Source organism: Penaeus japonicus, unplaced genomic scaffold (assembly GCF_977035675.1).
Source record: "Penaeus japonicus unplaced genomic scaffold, GWHDUDI00000001_assembly GWHDUDI00000004, whole genome shotgun sequence".
Classification (NCBI taxonomy): domain Eukaryota; kingdom Metazoa; phylum Arthropoda; class Malacostraca; order Decapoda; family Penaeidae; genus Penaeus; species Penaeus japonicus.
Window position 1 is genome coordinate 3439403 of NW_028234406.1, and position 12500 is coordinate 3451902.

A 12500-nucleotide genomic window follows, 5' to 3' on the forward strand; every position below is an offset into this window, starting at 1 on the left:
TTGTAAACAACAAGAGATGAACTGGGAGGGGGAGGAGGAAGGGAGGGGGGGGGAGGACAAGGGAAGGAAGAAGGGAATGAGGGAGGAAGGGAGAGACGGAGGAGAACAGACAGGGGAGGGGAAGAAAAAGAGAGGAAAGAGGGAGGGAAGGAGAAAGAAATGACAAGAAGGAAGAGGAGGAAGGGAGAGAGAAGAGAGAGGACCGGAAGAGAAAGATGAAAGACAAGAAAAAACAGGGAGACGAGTAAATAAACAACTAAACAAAGAGAGAGAGAGAGAGAGAGAGAGAGAGAGAGAGAGAGAGAGAGAGAGAGAGAGAGAGAGAGAGAGAGAGAGAGAGAGAGAGACAACTTCAAAGAAACGGCAGCTTTAATATACACATTAGAGAGAGAGAGAGAGAGAGAGAGAGAGAGAGAGAGAGAGAGAGAGAGAGAGAGAGAGAGAGAGAGAGAGAGAGAGAGGTCAAAGAGAAATGTTTGTATAGGTTAACATACCTGCACTTACTGAAAGCTGGGCATGGTAGGGACATCAGAAAAGTAAGGAGAGAGAGAGAGAGAAAAAGAGAAGAGTAATAAAGAACAGGAGATAAGGGGAGGGAGAAAAGGAGGAAAAGAGAAAGAGAAGAGAGAAAAATGGCAACTTTCATTTAAACATCAAAGAAATCAGGGAAAAAATCAGAAGGGGAATATGCCCTTTTATCACATATAAATATCACCCATAGAAGATATGAAAGAAGTTGACATGAAAGCGTTGAGTGTGAAATAATAATCATGATGATGATGATGATGATGATGATGGTAATATTAATGATAACAATGATAATGATGATAATGATGATAATAATAGTAATAATAATAATAATAATAATAATAATAATAATAACAAAATAAAACTAGATAAAACGAAAAAAAAAATCTTGTTTTAGCAAAGAAATCTAGATTTCTATTACGAAATTCGGTAGTTGGGGTAGTGGAGGAAAGAGTGGGGGGGGAAGGGAAAGAAGGGGGGTGGGGGAGGAGGAGGAAGAGGAGGAAATTGGGAGAATCGGGAGAGGGGGAAGAGAGAGACAGAAGGGGCAGGAGGAAAGGGAAAGGAAGGGGGAGGGGGAGAAGGAGGAAGAGGAAATTGGGAGAATCGGGGGAGGGGGGGGGGAGGATACCCAACCAAGACTGCAGAGCTCGCAGGGCTACCAACCCATCACAGGAGGGGGGGGCGCGAGAGATGCAGTGAACACACGTTATCTATTTTTGAAATGGTCCCAAATATGTATGAACTCTATAACTTGGCATGAAAGGGGCCGGACCAGCAGGCACTCGGCGTTAGATAGAGCCGGGAGCTACAAGATCACAAATAATCCCCCCCCCCCTCCACCACCTACTCCCCCGAACCCACACCCACACCCCCAACCCCCCTCACACCCCCACCACCTCACTCTACTCTACCCTTTCCTCCCCGTCTACCCCCTCCCCCTCTCTCCTTACCCCCTCCCCCTCTCTCCCTACCCCCTCCCCTTCTCTCCCTACCCCCTCCCCCCTCTCTCCCTACCCTTAAAAATGCAAGTAACAACTCCCGGCAGAGTTGCAGAGTGCAACTTGCTGGCGGCAGGGTAATAATTTCTAAAAGCGTGCGCCGGTGCTCAACTTCCGAGGCGGCGGCCATGAAAACTTCTCCCGTCTAGAGGGCGAGAGAATGCAAGAAAGACAGAGAAAGTGAGAGAGAGATAAAGGGGGAAATGTGAGAGAGAGAGAAAGGGGGAAAAGAGAGAGAGAGAGAGAGAGAAAGGGGGAAAAGGGAGGAAGGGGGAAAAGAGAGAAATAGAGAAATAGAGAAATAGAGAGAGATAGAATGAGAGACAGAGAAAGAGAGATAGACTGAGAGAAAGAGAGAGATAGAATGAGAGACAGAGAAAGAGAGATAGAATGAGAGAATGAATGAAAGAGAGAGAACGAGAGACAGAGAAAGAGAGAAATAGAGAGAGATAGAATGAGAGACTGAGAAAGAGAGATAGAATGAGAGAATGAGAGAAATAGAGAGAGATAGAGAGAGATAGAATGAGAGACAGAGAAAGAGAGATAGAAAGAGAGAGACAGAGAGCGAGAGAGAAATATACAGAGAGCGAGAGAGACAGAGCGAGAGTGAGAGAGAAAGAGACAGAGAGCGAGAGAGATCATCAGTTTCGTGGCTCCCATTTCCGTGCGACGACAACAGCCTCTCGCCCTTGCCGTCGCCGTCGCATCGAGCAGCACCCGCCGCGCCCTGCCTGAAGTTGGGATCCAATTTCGGACGCTGGGATCAAATTGGTCTTCGTTACCGGGGCTCCCCTGCCTAACCCGACTCCATCTAACCCCCTAGCCAGCCACCCCAGCCACCCAACCCCTCCCCCCTTCCCCCTTCCAATCTCCTCTCTCCCTCCCGTGGCGTCCTCGTTGCCATGGCAACTACGTCTGATCGATGCGTCGTCCCTTCCCTCGAACTTTCCACGATGAAGTTATTAGAATTATGAGCTCCTCTGTAGCAGGAGAATTTGGTCTCTAAGGAAGAAAATCTATATAGAGGGGGGTTCTCTCACACGGCTGGAACTTCCCACCCACTCCCTATGCCGGCGGGTAACTCGTGCATGGCTCCCCCTCCCCCTCCCGCAAGCACATCAAGAATCCCAAATCTGAAGGAAAATGGCACTGCGTTCTTTGGGGGAGCAATGCTGAGTTTCTGGGATCCGCACGCACAGAAATATTAAAGATTAGGGCTGCCGTAAAAGTAATGTTAGCAATTTGGGAAGTTCAGGCCAGCCTTATTAGTTTCCCGGCGTCGTGATTGGCTCTCGCCTCTCGCTCCCTCGAACGCCATTGGCTGGGAGGAGCTGCAGGCCACGCCCCTACGCCAGCGTGATTGGACAGAATTCCCATTACGAGGTTGCCCCATTATTTTTCAACCCTTATTGAACTTGTCCGTGTTTTATCCAGGATAAAAATACAGCGGCAAGAGAGAGAATAATAAAAAAATACCCTGTTACATTATCCAGGGTAGAAAATAGCACGACGTTTTTTGTTAACCCAAGTTGAATACAAGATTCCCCCATCACAAGAGAACGGAAAGAGAACCAAACATTTTGAGACGAAAGGGAGGGAGGGAGGGGGAGAGGAGGAGAGGAGAATCCAACATTTTCCTTTCCTTCTCTCTACCTCCTTCCCTCCCAAACTCTCTTCTCTCCTCTTCTCTCCTCTCTTCCCTTCTCCTCCCCTCTCCTCGCCTCTCTCCTCTCCTCTCCTCCCCTCTCTTCCCTTCTCTCCCCTCTCCTCTCTCTTCCCTTCTCTTCTCCTCTCCTCTCCTACCCTCTCTCCCCTTCCCTTCTCTCTGCATTTTATAAAAGAGAGATTTTCCTCCCGGTCTGAAGATGGATTGAAAGCCCCACTCTGTAGCCAAATGAGGATTCATGGAGGAGGGAGGTAGGAGGAAAGGATGTTGAGGGGGGAGGGGGAGGGGGGAGAGGAAGGAAGGAGGAAGAGGAGGATGGAGCGGTGGAGGAAGGAAGGGAGGGAGGGAGGGAGGGAGGAAGGGAGGAGGATTCCGAGTCATTTACCAGGATTCCCAGAGATAGATTACTCTAACAGTCTGATATCGAGTCGCGAGCGAGAGAGAAAGAGAAAGAGAGAGAGAGAAAGAGAGAGATAGAGAGAGGGAGGGGGAGGGAGGGAGGGAGGGAGGGAGGGAGGGAGGGAGGGAGAGAGAGAGAAAGAGAGAGAGATAGAGAGAAAGGGAGAAAGAAAGAAAGAGAAAGTGAGAGAAAAAAGAAAAAAAGAAAGAGAAAGAGAGAAAAAAGAGAAATAAAAATAAAAAGAAAGAGAACGAGAGAAAGAGTCTCTCTCTTATACAATAGGAACGAGTCACAGGAAGTAGATCGATAGACGCGGCCCTCAAGGTTTGGTCACCTCACCATCAACCTCCTGCGGAAGGGCGGCGAGGAACCCCAGGGAAGGAAAATGGAAGGAGGAAAGTGGAAGGAGGAAACTGAAGGGGGACTTGGACTTGGAGGAAGGGGAGATAGAGAGGGAGGAAGTGGATGGAGGGGGCAGAAGGAGGGGGAGAGGGGAAGAGGAGGGGGTGGAGAAGGATGAGGGGAGAGGGAGGAGAAGGATGAGAGGGGAAAAGGAGGAGGTGGGGGGGGAGGAGAGGAGACTTGGAGGAAAGGGAGGAAGAGGGGGAGAGGGGAAGAGGAGGAGGGGAGAGGGGAGGAGGAGGAGGGGAGAGGGGAGGAGGAGAAGGGGAGAGGGGAGGAGGAGGAGGAGAAAAGAGGAGGAAGACGAGGAGGAAAAAAGGAAGGGAAGGAGGAAGAGAGAGTGACTGAGGGTGAGAGGGGAAAAGAGAGCGAGAGTGAGACTAAGAGTGAAAAATAAGAGTGAAAAGTGTTAGTGTGGGTGTGTGCCTGAGGCCGAGCAGGAGCGAGAGTGTGAGAAAGAGTGAGCCCAAGTGAGAGTGAGAGTGAGAGTGAGAGTGAGAGTGTGAGTGAGAGTGAGCGAGCGTAAAAGTGAGAGCAAATAAAGGAGTGAGACCACGAGACCAAAGAGAAAGAGAAAGAGCGAGGGCGAGAGAGAGAGAGAGGAGGAGAGAATGACATGTGAAAAAACGAGAGGGAAAAAAGAAAGGAAGAGAAAAAAAAAGGTACCAAAAAGCGCCGTAAAGAAGAGAGAGGGAAAAGACAGGAGAGAGAAAAATGTGGCCAGCAAAAGGGGGAAGGAACATGAACGCGAAGAGAAGTGGAAGGGAAAGGGGGAGAAGACTCAATAGAGAAAGATTGGAAGATAAAGAGAAGCAGAAGAAAACGAAGGGGAGGGAGAGAGGAGAGAAAGAGAGAGAGCAGGAGAGAGTGAGAAAGAGAGAAAGAGCAGGAGAGAGTGAGAGAGCAGGTGAGAGAGAGAAAAAGAGAGAAAGAGAGAGAAAGAAAGAGAAAGAGAAAGAAAGAGACAGAAAGAAAGAAAGAAAGAGAGATGAGAGGGGAGGAGAGGGAGAGAGAAAGAGAAAGAGAGAGAAAGAGAGAGAGAGAAAGAGAAATATAGAAAGAGAAAGAGAGAGAGAGAGAGAGAGAGAGAGAGAGAGAGAGAGAGAGAGAGAGAGAGAAAGAAAAAGAAAGAAAGAGAAAGAGATAGAGAAAGCGAAAAAGAGAGAAAAACAAGAGAGCAAGAGAGAGAGCAAGAGAGAGACTCTGCCGTGAATCTTCGGCATGCACAAGGTCGTCCTTCCTCCCCCCTCAGATCAATAGTCTCTCAGAGCCTCCAGGTCATCTGCCAAGGCACCCGCTCACACAAGGCACGAGAGCGCGAGAGAGCTTGGTAAGGTCACAGGGCCGAAAGGTCATCGGGGGCGATTTTGAGTCCTTGGAGAATGGTGGGGGGGGGGAGGGGGGAACGTGTGCGTGGGGGAGGGGGGGGGCGTCGAAACGCTGATTCTAGTATGTCGTCTCGGGGGGGGTTGTATGGCACCATGAGTCGAGATTGGGAAGGATAGAGGGAGGGGGGAGAGGGGGGAGGAGGAGGAGGGGGAAGGGGTCGTACCATATCAAAGAGGGACGTGGATCTTATACCCCGCGCCCACCCGTCCGCCCGCCCATCCGCCCCCACCGCCCCCGAGGTAATGCACGTTGCCATGATGCACCGAGGGATAAGAATGGCACTCCGTTATGAGTCAGTTCCCCTTCACGTCACGTCACACCAGGACGTGACTGGCACTTACATTCCACAACCATGTCATGTCATGCAGTCCAGTCACACCATGCAGGCATCATCATCATCATCATCATCCCCAAAGAGTGACATTTTCGCTCGGTCACCGGTCATGCAGAACCCCGACACATTCCCCCCTTATGGCATTCCATGTGTACGTCTATATCTAGTCCAATCACGGTCTAAGTCAGGAAAAAAAACGAAAAAAAACCGACCCGTCATGCACACGATCACTCATGATACATCCCGGAGTCTCTCACAGATACCGGGATGATTCATATTCGGTAAGACTCCGCAAAGATGAGTCACTCAGGAGAGTCAATGGATTTCTGCCATGCGTCACACACTAACTTGCACTCGACGCAGCCTGCAGAGTCACGCCGCGTTTAAAGAACTCGCAGTTCCGCGTGCACCCAAACGGCCGTGCCGTACCCTAAATAGAACCTGCATTGCTTGCATTTTTAAACGAAAAAGGGTCCACTCTCGAAGGCACATGGATACCTCTCAGAACCCCGCCGACGGCTCTCCAAGGGCCCCTCTCTCTCTCTCTCTCTCTCTCCAAAGGCCCCCTCTCTCTCTCTCTCTCCAAAGGCCCCCTCTATCTCTCTTTCTCTCTCCAAAGGCTCCCCCCCTCTCTCTCTCTCTCTCCAAGGGCCCCTCTCTCTATCTCTCTCTCCAAAGGCCCCCTCCCCTCTCTCTCTCTCTCTCCAAAGGCCCCCCTCTCTCTCTCTCTCCAAAGGCCCTCCCTCTCTCTCTCTCTCCAAAGGCCCCCCCTCTCTCTCTCTCTCCAAAGGCCCCCTCTCTCTCTCTCCAAAGGCCCCCCCCTCTCTCTCTCTCTCTCTCTAAAGGCCACCCCTTTCTCTCTCTCTCCAAAGGCCCCCCTCTCTCTCTCTCTCTCTCTCCAAAGGCTCTCGGCAAGACAAGACAAAAGACAAGCCGGCCTGTCCTCCTGCGCTCCTGCAGAAGGTCAGGCTTGTTTAAGATGCGTCGGCTCCTTCGTGCCCCCCCCCCCCCCAATACCACCCCAGGAACCATCCAGGTCAGGAGTATTGACCTGAAGGCCAGATGGGTGGGAAGGAGTGAAGTTGGGAGTGAGAAGACCAAGCCAAAGGGAGGGGATTTGAGGAGGGAGAGGAAGAGGGAGAGAGAGGTAAGGGGGGGGAGAGAGGACCGCACGAGCGAGGTGCAGGCTGGAGTATTGACAAAAGAAGGTCAGCAGACCCACCACGCCACGCAAGGTCAGGGAACCAACACGAACGTTACCTTATTGACCGAGGGAGGGCAGGGGAGGAGGGAAGGGGGGGGGCGATCCTCGCTGGGACACACACGTTCGAACGTCCACGCCGCCCACCGACGCCCTGACTGACTAAGGGGGCGTGAACGTGGAATCGCCCCGTTCACATTGCCCTTAGGAAGCCCCTGCCACACACCACACTTCATACAGAGTGCAATCCGCGCTCACATTTACAGTAACAACAACGACAACACCACCACCAGCGCCTGTACCCTTTCCTGTCCCCGTTACAGCCACATTTGCAAGCCGTTGAACCCGATCCCAGTAAACTTGCATGCGTCGTGATGACTAAACCGCTGGACATCATCACACCGCCGTGCCAACCTTGCACTGATCGCCACCAGAAAGCCAGGCACGTTCAGTTCACTTCACACAACCATACAGTCAGAGAGGGGAACGGCTTAAAACCCTCGCGGACAGACCTTTAAGAACAGAAAAATAAGGGCTGGCCTTGTTGAGATCAGCATCCGTCCCTCGCCCACCCACCCCACCCCACCCCTCCACGCGTGCCAAACGTTTCAACGCATCTAAAACGTTTCTGTACTCGCCGTCTTTGAATTTCTCTCTCGCCCCTTTCTTTCATTGCTCACAAAGGCGTTCTGTGGTCTTGTGGTCTCTCTCTCTTGCTCTCTCTCTCTCTCTCTCTCTCTCTCTCTCTCTCTCTCTCTCTCTCTCTCTCTCTCTCTCTCTCTCTCTCTCTCTCCTCCCCCTTGATATTACCCTAGGATTGTCCTTTCCGCGGGTCACGTGTGCGATCTTAGGTCACGTACCACACCGCGAGGAGCAGCCTTAAAGGTTCCCTCCGCTTCCACGTTGGGTCAACCTCACATCCCAAGTTCTTCTCTTCGGTTCTGCGGTGCGCTGGACTCCCCCCCCCCCCTCCACACCATACACACCTTTTTCACCCCCCCCCTTTTAATCTTGGCTGATTCACCCCTTTTCGACATCACACCCTTCGTCCTTCACTCCTAATTATCATTTCGTCGCCTTCCCTTTAATATTCTTTGATAATTATTCACCTTATTCAATATCCACGTTCTTCCTCAGGTCATTCTATCAACTTTTCATTTACTCTGCTTCCTGTTCATCTTATCCATCCTTACACTTTCTGTCCTTCATCCTTCGTTCTCCAATACTTATAATACTTACAAACTCTTGCCTTACTTACATACATTTGACAATACTTATATATATTTATTATATCATTATAGTAAATCATCTACGTACTCATTACTCTTCCGTCCTATTTTCGAACCAAAACACACACACACACACACACACACACACACACACACACACACACACACACACACACACACACACACACACACTTCCTGAATACATGATAATAATTAATGTAATTGGAATACTGTAATAGTATTCCAACAACAAACACACTTTGAAGACATATATATCTGTCTGAACAATTAAACATTTTATTTCATTTTTTAAAAATTATATATGCAAGTTCGATTAATGCAATGCCGTATTGCAAAACAACACAACATCCTTCTTGGCAACACATCTATTTCCCCAAGACGACACAAACAACCTCTCTATCACGATCATACATTCCTTCACTATATCATTATCAGCATTGTTATAATGACACTCACCATCCTAACTGTGATATATATTCCATCAGTGTAATTAACAGTGATGGTGCCGTTTCGTTTCACTAACAGCAGGGCTCGCTTATCTTCATTAGCATAATGATGCGTGCTTCATTATTGCCATCATTATGTGATAGCATCAGCAACCGTAAGGACAGGTAGCATAAGTATCATATTCACAACTGTCAAAAGCGTCCCTGCATTTCCTTTCATTATAGATGAATATTTTCAAAAAGTGTAATTAGATAGCATTTGTCATCATTAAACCCCTGTCGATGAAGCTGTCATTATTGTCATTAGTACTAACAGCACAACGGCGACAAGAACAGCGCCGATATGGTATCAATCATTTCTCCACACTGGATTGAAATAAACACCAGCACTAACACCTGCTAACACCAGTACTAACACCTACCTACTAACACCAGTACTAACACCTGCTAACACTATTACTAACACCTATTAGCACCTATTAACACCAGCACTAACACCTATCAACACCAGTACTAACACTAGTACTACCACCTATTAACACCAGTACTAACACCTGCAAACACTAGTACTAACACCTGCTAACACTAGTATTAACACCTGCTAACACCAGTAGTAACACCTGCTAACACTAGTAGTAACACCTGCTAACACCAGTAGTAACACCTGCTAACACTAGTACTAACACCTATTAACACCAGTACTAACACCTACGAACACCAGTACTAACACCTACGAACACCAGTAGTAACACCTGCTAACACCAGTAATAACACCTACTAACACCAGTAATAACACCTACTAACACCTAACACCAGTACTAATACCGACCAACACCTACTAACACCAATACTCATACATCCCACTTTTGGCAATGAATGACCTTTTCCAACCCGGGTCAACCAATTTTGGAAATGACCTTTTTCACAACCCGGGTCAAGTTCAATTCCATGGTTCAAAGCCCCTCCCCCCCTCCCGTCTCCCTCTCCCCCTTCCCCCCCCCCCACGTCCTCATGCCCTTCACCATCAAAATCGCCATCAAATACCACCCCCTATTGGAGCGAAAACAACAATCAAAACGACCCGTAGGGAGGGGGACACCTAGTCGTACCTACACCGTCAGCGCCTCCGTCAGGTTGTGGTCGCCAGCACCTTCCTCTTCCTCCTTCTCCTCCTTCGCCGCTTTCGCCACCTCCCTGAAGACGGACGTCGGAAGTAGCTATTCCTGGGACGCCCTTTCCCTCGTCGATTCCCTTTACCATAACTGTCCTTCACGACCAAGTGTCTCAAGAACGACTACCTCATTCCGCGGAAAACTTCGGGTGGTTTTAAGGGGGCGGGGCAGGTGGTGGGGGAACGGGGGGGGAGTGGGGGTGTTATGGGTGCCCTATCATCCCCAAACTATTACCTAACTACAGGACAAAAATAGGGGGGTAAAAAAAACCGTAATTGGTCGTTTAAGAAAGTAACCAGTCATACAGTTAAGTGGTGTAAAGGTTCCACCACTTGGCTTCCGGTTCAGTCAGCGTGGAATAAAAAAAACGTGTAGAAATTGCCTATCTAATATATATATATATATATATATATATATATATATATATATATATATATTATATGTATATATATGTATATATATACTTTTTTACCGTAATACACTAGCGTACAGCGATAAAAGACTTAAACAACCACACACACACACACACACACACACACACACACACACACACACACACACACACCATCATCATCATTCACAACACCAGTGATTCAAAGGGAGGGGGCGGGGCGTTCATAACAGAACCAACCACCATACCAGCCTCTGTTGGTGAAGCGAACATGTGTCGTGGTATAGTAATGGTAGTCTGTGGTATTGACGGGGGCAGGGGGACGGGGGGGGGGGGCTACAATATTCCAGAGGTCAGGTATGTGCTGGGTTACTTTTGCTTGTTTGTTTGTATATGCGGATGTCTATGGGTGTGAGTGTGCATATGGGTATGAGAAAGATTGAGACAGAGTCTCTGTGTATGTGTGTGTATGTGTGTGTGTGTGTGTGTGTGTGTGTGTGTGTGTGTGTGTGTGTGTGTGTGTGTGTGTGTGTGTTAGTGAGTGACTGTCTGTCTACGTATCTATCAATATATATAATCATACATATATATATATATATATATATATATATATATATATATATATATATATATATATATATAGACACCTAGGCACACACACACTCACACACACACACACAACAGACACACACACAAATATGCATAAATTTCAAAGAAACGGCAACACGCATATCCAAGAGCTCATTCCCAGCTGTCACACAAACCACTGATTCTCCAAACACGCAAATTCAGAATACAAGAGAGAAAAAAAACATAAGAATAATAAACCAGAAAAAAACACAGATGACGCTGTTCTACACCAGGTATACAAACGAGCTTTCATTATGTAAGCAACTGCACGATTGCACGAACCACTCGTACGAATTTCGACAGCAGTTGAAGCGGAACACCATACTCATCAGAGTGTTCATTCGGAGAACCAGCATCAATCACACACCATAACACTTCGTACAGTGGAATTGAACCATCACACCATAACAGCCATTACATTGGAATTGGTACCATCACACCATAACAATCATTATGGTGGAATTAGAACAATCACACCATAAGTCTATAGTATAATTGAAACCATCACACCATAACAATAAAGAGCAATTGGAATCATCACATCATATTCACTACACTGTCATTAGAACCATCGCACCATACCTATCCATACCATAATTAAGCAAAACCAAAATCACCATAATAGAAATCATCTGCACTATATCAATCGATGCAATATTACATGAGGCATCATAACACCATGACCACTATCCGTACAGTGACATACGGGATTAATACATATTTTCATGGATGAATAAATTTCATTTCGTTTTTTTTAAATACTTTCACTTTGTCGCAATGAAAGAGAAAAGATTAATTCATTTGAAAAAAAAAAAAATAAAATCAAGATGGATCTATTTAAAACGGAGGAAAAAAACGTGACCCAATGTATAATTTTTTTTGTTTTTGTTTGCACTAAGGTTAAGTATATATATATATATATATATATATATATATATATATATATATATATATATATGTGTGTGTGTGTGTGTGTGTGTGTGTGTGTGTGTGTGTGTGTGTACATATATACATGCAAATCTAAGATGGATATATGTGAAAACTGTAAAAAAAAAATCATCAAAAAATTTCAGACAAATGTTTCGTGTAATGTAACTATATCAATTTTATTTTCGTTTCCCTTTCATGATCAGCCAACTTCCCACGTGCATTTCCGGTTCTTTCGCCTTTCATTAACCCCGCACGCACACTTGCAACACACATGTGATATTCAATCTATAAATTCAAATCAAACTCAACTACCTCAATGTCACCCGAATGCACTCAAAATAATCACACTCACACGCAAACACCGACGGTTCTCCATGGTTCCAGAACCACGTAAGTAGTCCCAACGGTCTATCACGTGTAATGGTTCTGACTGGTTCTGTTGTTCATCTTCGCCTCCCTTCCCTTCCCTCTCCCTTCTTCCCTCCTTCCCTCCTCCCCCAGTCCTCGCCCTGTCCCTCACTCCTAATCCCTCTTTTGGCTTCGTTATAATTTCCTTTGTTTTTTTTTTATCTCCCTCCTTCGCTATCTCTGCCAGTCTGACTGTCTGTCTGCCTGCCTGTATCACCTAATCGTTCCTCCCCTCCACCTCTCTCTCCCTCTCTCCTCCACTACCTCCCTTCATCTCCCTCTCCCTCCCTACCTACTCCACTCCCCTTCTCTCTCCCTCCCTCTTCCTCCTTCACTCCCCCTATCCCTTCAT

The 12500-nt window shown here is 47.4% G+C and overlaps 1 protein-coding gene across 2 annotated transcripts in view; it reads right to left on the reverse strand.

Moving 5' to 3' along the window:
* LOC147471884 (uncharacterized) overlaps positions 1-12500 on the reverse strand; it is a 34564-nt gene that overhangs the window by 14242 nt on the left and 7822 nt on the right. The gene's annotated exons all lie outside the window — the stretch shown is intronic.